Source organism: Sciurus carolinensis, unplaced genomic scaffold (assembly GCF_902686445.1).
Source record: "Sciurus carolinensis unplaced genomic scaffold, mSciCar1.2, whole genome shotgun sequence".
Lineage (NCBI taxonomy): Eukaryota > Metazoa > Chordata > Mammalia > Rodentia > Sciuridae > Sciurus > Sciurus carolinensis.
Genome location: NW_025920119.1, coordinates 1,666,892 through 1,673,497, shown reverse-complemented (window position 1 = coordinate 1,673,497; position 6,606 = coordinate 1,666,892). Strand labels below are relative to the sequence as shown.

Below are 6,606 nucleotides of genomic sequence, written 5' to 3'. Positions count from 1 at the left end.
TTGCTGAAAGTGTCAGAGCAAGAGAGCTTCAGCAGAGAGGGGATGTCACAGAAGAACTGTTGGAAGACATTGGACTTATAGAAGGGCAGCTGGAAAGTGTTGCTGGTGTGGGCAGCGGTATAGACCAGACCACTGAGCAACGAGACCAGGGTCATCCAAATGCATGCTCTAGGCCTCTTGACTGCCAGGTAGTAAAGGGGCTGACAGATGGCTATGGAGTGGTCCCAAGTCATGATGGTGAGAAACAAGAGTTCCATGTACACAGAGAAAACCACCAGGAAGACTTGAGCTGTGCACCCCACCTTTGAAATGCCACTGCTGCCAAGAAGGGAGTTCATGCATAACTTAGGGACTATCACTGAAATGTAGCAAATGTCCAGGATCAACAGGTTTCTGAGGAACTACATGGGGGTGTGAAGGCTCTTGTCAGTGGTGACGTCAATGATGGGAATGTTACAGTCACCAAGTAAATCAGAGAAGAATGAACCAAGTAAGACCTGCAGATCCCAGAAATCAGAACTTCAGCCCTGTCTTTGTCCTCCAGGGCATCTTCGATCACATTCCACCCACACCTTCCTCTTCACACTTGGCATCTTCAGTGTGGTGTTCATGGGGAACTCCCCCATGACCCTCCTCATCTACCTGGATGCTCAGATCCACTCCCCTCTATTCTATACTCAGCAACCTCTCCCTCATGGACCTCATGCTCATCTGTACCACTGTCCCCAAGATGACCTTCAACTACTTTTCTGACAGGAACTCCATCTCTCGTGCAGGCTGTGGGACCCAGATATTCTTCTATGTGTCTCTTCTGGGAGCCAAGTTTTCCTGTTGACTGTCATGGCCTACGATTGCTATGTGACCATTTGCCACAAACTTTGATACACCATCCTCATGAGTCAGAAACTCTGTGTACTCCCTCTCTCCTGCACAGACATTTCTGCATTTGAAAGACTGCTGTTTGTTGTGTGCTTTTGCTCATCTTTCCAATTTCAATTATCATATTCTGCTCCCATGTCCTCTGTGTCATCCTCCACATGGACTCTGGCATAAACCAGAGCAAAGCCTTTGCCACCTGCTCCTCCAACATGTCAGTGGTAGGACTCTACTATAGGACTGTCATGTTCATGTACATGAGACCAGTCTTCACCCACATAGTAGAGCAGGACAAGATGGTATTGACTTTCTACACCATCCTAACCCCCATATTGAACCCCCTAATATATAGCCTGCACAACAGGGAGGTGTCCAGGGCACCTAGGAAGCTCTTGAGGACAGGAAGTTTAACATGACTTTCTCCAGCATCTGCTGTGGTTCTATTTGGGATGCTGGCCTTCCAGACCAGGCATCAGTTTGCAAGTCCTGACCTTAGTTAAGAGCATAAATTGAATTCCATCCTCTGCTTTTGGAGAGATACCTCTTTGTTCCTGAATTCATAACTTGCCTGTATTTGTCTTTGGTTTTACTGACCCTCAGACCTGTCTTGGTTGTTTTAATCCTGATCCTTCTTTATGTCCTTCCCACACATTTAGGAATGGGGAATTTTTTTCCAAATAAATTTTATATCTGTATAAAACAGCTCTTAGAAATCATTCTTTTTCACCTTTATATTGGAAGGGGAGACTTCAGTGAGTCCAAGAGGAACATCTCTTTCACTTGGCTGCAGGATCACCCTCATGATTGTGATTACTTTACACCTCTTTCATTCTTACATCAGCAGTCAGTATCTTTTTGGAGAATTTAGCAAACTCTCAGTTTCTGGAACTGCTGGCCATGATTTTTTTTTATAGCTAAAAAATGGTTTATTAAACATGATTCCATAAAACTCACTAAAATTGTACTGAAAACTATATTTGGTCTCTAAATCTGTCCAAATTAATTGATTAATATCCACAAGTTGCCCATATTTTGTTAAAATGTTTATGCTCCCAAGCTGTTTTCACAAGATTGCAATCTGTGTGCATAAATCCATTATATCCCTGAGAATTGAAATCAATCATTGCCTTGATTTCTGTGTTCATATTTTAAATCCAGTATTTTTTGTTTGCTGTCTATTAATTTAATTTTTTACCTAACCTTTATCTTACACATAAATGCTGTGACCATGTGTAATAATCTATTGCCCTCCTTGGGGGCACTACAAAATATTTTGGGATAAGTAGAATATTCTTAATGCTTTTTGTTTTTTAGATAAAATAAATGTCCCATAAAATTTAGCAGGTACAGGTGTACAATTTCATGGATTTCAATACATTGATTTATTTATGTGAAATTAACTGCTATTTAAATTTTATCACTCTAAAAAGAAAGTTCATAATCCCTAGCAGTTATTCTTCATGCCCTCCTGCCCTGTCCTTGGCAGTCATGGCTTTGGCAACAGATTTGCCTATTTTGGACCTTACATGTGAATGGTATGTGTTCTTTTCAACTGAGTATTTCTACTTAGCATAATGTTTTCATGAATCTTGTGGAATCATCATCAGTTCTCCATTCTTACATGCACATTAGTGATATTCCTTAAAAAGACTGTCCTAAATTTTGTTTGTTTAGTCAACAGTTAAGACTGCAATATTTTTAGTTTGGACTCTTATGAATAATTCTGTCTCCATCTTTCATACACAGGTTTCATGGGACATGTTTTCAAAACTCCTGGGTGTATAGCTGGATTTGAATTTGGTCCATATGTGAAACTCTGTTTTACAGACATTGCTTGACTGTTTTTCCCAACAGCTGCAAAATTTTGTCTTCTCTATCAATATCTGAGGGTTTCAAAAGTTTCACATCCTCCCCATCCTGTGTTATTCTTCATTTTGGAGAGCTTAGCCATTCTATTGGGTGTGAAGTTGTATCTCATTGTGGTTTTGATTTGTACTATGACTAATGATATTAAGAATTTTCACACATCTGTGATCATTTGCATCATATCTTGGAAGGAATGTGCACTAGATCCATTTCAGTGGGGTTTTCATTTTGGTTTTAATTTGATAGAGCTCTTTATGTCTTGTGAACATTTTACTTTTTCTCAGATATATTATTTGAAAATATTTTCTCTTATTCGTGAGTTGTCTTTTTACTGTTTTTGTAATGTATTTAACTGAGTTCAACTTAGATTTATTTTCATGCTTGTTGTTTTAATATAATATCAAAGAAACATTATTTAATCAAAGTTCAAAAGATTTAAGCCTAATTTTTCTTTAAAAGAGTGGTGACTTTAAATCTTGCATTAATATGCACCCACCTTGAGGGGACTCTGTGTAGTGTGAGGTGCCATTCAGCTCCATTTTTTTACAGGCAACTATACATTTGTGATAGTATACTTTTCCTCTTGAATTGCTTGTATACTCTCATGAATATATAGTTGATCCTAGATTCATTATTTACTTATGTACACCCAGTTCTGGTTCTAGGTATCTGCCTCTCTATCTTATGTTACCATGATGTGTCATGGTAAGTGTGGAGCTAGGAAGTGAGTCTCAATTCTATTACTCTGGCCAGTTTCAGCTATGCTAGGTCTCTTGAATTCCCACGTAAATGTTAGAATCCTCTTGTAAATTTTGGAAAAACCTAACAACTAAATGTTTTGAGGGATTAGTTTTGGTGCATATCTATTTTAATACTCAGTCTAATTCATAGATACAAGTGTCTTTGATCCTTTCTTTCAACCTTCCTTTCTTTGAACAATTTCTAGTTCAGGGGTCTGCAGATGTATTATTTTTTTATTATTTTAATTAATTGCTAAGAGTTTATTTACTTTTATTCTTTTATAAATACATTTGTTTTCCTGATTACATTTTCTGATTGTTCATTCCTGTTTTAGAATGCTGTTTTTTGATACCTAGATGATGCTGCGGTTCACCATGAACAGAGGTAGCATTAGGTCAAGCTTAAAGAATGTGTGGGTGCAGCATTGGATAAATAATTTAGCAATTAGACCTTTTTTTGAGTCTCTCAATTTTGAGAGCTTGACCAAAATCATAGGCAATGGAACCACTTCCTACCACCAACACAACAGATTTGTTTGATATCAGCACAGAATGCAAACTTTCCAAGTCAAATGACTTAGTGGATTCTCGTAATTTTCTTATAATTTAGTTACTGATTGTAGCAAGTTTGTTTTATGCACAAAGGTTTTCCATTGAGCACCACATATCAGGCATGAAGATGGACACCACAAGGATAGTGCCAAGAAACTGAAATAGACTCTAACACAAGTCTGCAGGTTTCACACTGAGCAATGTGAAATGATTTAAAGTTCAGGCAGTAAAAGTGTTTTTTTTATTGTAAAAAAATGGGATGCATGTTGTTTCTCTGTTTGTACATGAAGTAAAGGCATATTATTTTTGTAATCATAAATTTACATAGGGTAATGTTGGTTGATTCATTCTGTTATTTTTTTCCCTTCCCCCCACACCTCCCATCCCTCTTTTCCCTCTATACAGTCCTTCCTTCCCCCATTCTTGCCCCCCTCCCTAACCCTAACTCTAACCCTAAAACTAACACCTCCCACGCCCCATTGTATGTCATCATCCACTTATCAGCGAGATCATTCTTCCTTTGGTTTTTTGAGATTGGCTTATCTCACTTAGCATGATATTCTCCAATTTCATCCATTTGCCTGCAAATGCCATAATTTTATCTTTCTTTATGGCTGAGTAATATTCAATTGTATATATATGCCACAGTTTCTTTATCCATTCATCAACTGAAGGGCATCTAGGTTGGTTCCACAATTTGGCTATGGTGAATTGAGCAGCAATGAACATTGATGTGACTGTATCTCTGTAGCATGCTGATTTTAAGTCCTTTGGGTATAGGCCAAGGAGTGGGATAGCTGGGTCAAATGGTGGTTCCATTCCATGTTTTCTAAGGAATCTCCATACTGCTTTCCAGAGTGGCTGCACTAATTTGCAACCCCACCAGCAATGTATGAGTGTACCTTTTTCCCCACATCCTTGCCAACACCTATTGTTGCTTTTATTCTTGATAATCGCCATTCTAATTGGGGTGAGATGGAATCTTAGGGTGGTTTTGATTTGCATTTCTCTTATTACTAGAGATGTTGAACATTTTTCCATATATCTGTTGATTGCTTGTAGGTCTTCTTCTGTGAAGTGTCTGTTCATTTCCTTAGACCATTTGTCGATTGGGTTATTTGTAATCTTGGTGTTGAGTTTTTTGAGTTCTTTCTAGATTCTGGAGATTAGTGCTCTATCTGAAGTATGATTGGCAAAGATTTTCTCCCACTCTGTAGGCTCTTTCTTCGCATTGCTGATAGTTTCCTTTGCTGAGAGAAAGCTTTTTAGTTTGAATCTATCCCAGTTGTTGATTCTTGCTTTTATTTCTTGTGCTATCGGAGTCCTGTTGAGGAAGTCTGGTCCTAAGGTGACATGTTGAAGATCTGGACCTACTTTTTCTTCTATAAGATGCAGGGTTTCTGGTCTGATTCTGAGGTCCTCAATCCATTTTGAGTTTAGTTTCGTGCACGGTGAGAGATATGGGTTTAGTTTCATTCTGTTGCATATGGATTTCCAATTCTCCCAGCACCATTTGTTGAAGAGGCTATCTTTTCTCCATTGCATATTTTTGGCCCCTTTGTCTAGTATGAGAAAATTGTAATTATTTGGTTTGTGTCCGAGTCCTCTATTCTGTACCATTGATCTACCTGTCTACTTTGGTACAAATACCATGCCGTTTTTGTTACTATTGCTTTGTAGTATAGTTGAAGTTCTGGTATTGCGATACCCCCAGCTTCATTTTTCCTGCAAAGGATTGCTTTAGCTATTCTGGGTTTCTTATTCTTCCAGATGAATTTCATGATTGCTTGTTCTATTTCTGTAAGGTACATCATTGGGATTTTAATTGGAATTGCATTGAATCTGTATAGCACTTTTGGTAGTATGGCCATTTTGACAATATTAATTCTGCATATCCAAGAACATGGGAGATCTTTCCATCTTCTAAGGTGTTCTTTAATTTCTTTCTTTAGTGTTCTGTAGTTCTCATTGTAGAGGTCTTTCACCTCTTTTGTGAGATTGATTCCCAAGTATTTTATTTTTTTCGAGGCTATTGTGAATGGGGTAGTCATCCTAACTTCTCTTTCTGAAGATTCATCACTTATGTATAAAAATGCATTAGATTTATGAGCATTGATCTTATATCCTGCTACTTTACTGAATTCACTCATGAGTTCTAAGAGTTTTCTGGTGGAATTTCCTGGTTCCTCTAAGTATATAATCATATCATCAGCAAATAGGGATAGTTTGAGATATTCTTTTCCTATTCGTATCCCTTTAATTTCTTTGGTCTGTCTAATTGCTCTGGCTAGAGTTTCAAGGACGATATTGAATAGAAGTGGTGAAAGAGGGCATCCCTGCCTTGTTCCAGTTTTAAGGGGGAATGCTTTCAGTTTTTCCAACTTATGCATCAACTTTAAATTCCACACAATCAGCACTGCACTACGTAAGTACATATTCTCATGTACACTTATGTATCGTGAGCCTCCAAGTGTCCTATGAGATGGAATATTTCCTCAGTGGAAACCAGTTTACCTTCTTCTATGACAATATTGGTACTAATTCTGGTTACTGACCATTTTGACCTTGGTTT

General features: G+C 38.0%; 1 pseudogene; it reads left to right on the top strand.

The window, feature by feature from the left end:
- The first annotated feature begins 481 nt into the window (after nucleotides 1–481).
- LOC124973679 (olfactory receptor 2M4-like) lies at nucleotides 482–1,292 on the top strand (annotated as a pseudogene).
- Nucleotides 1,293–6,606: the final 5,314 nt, after the last annotated feature.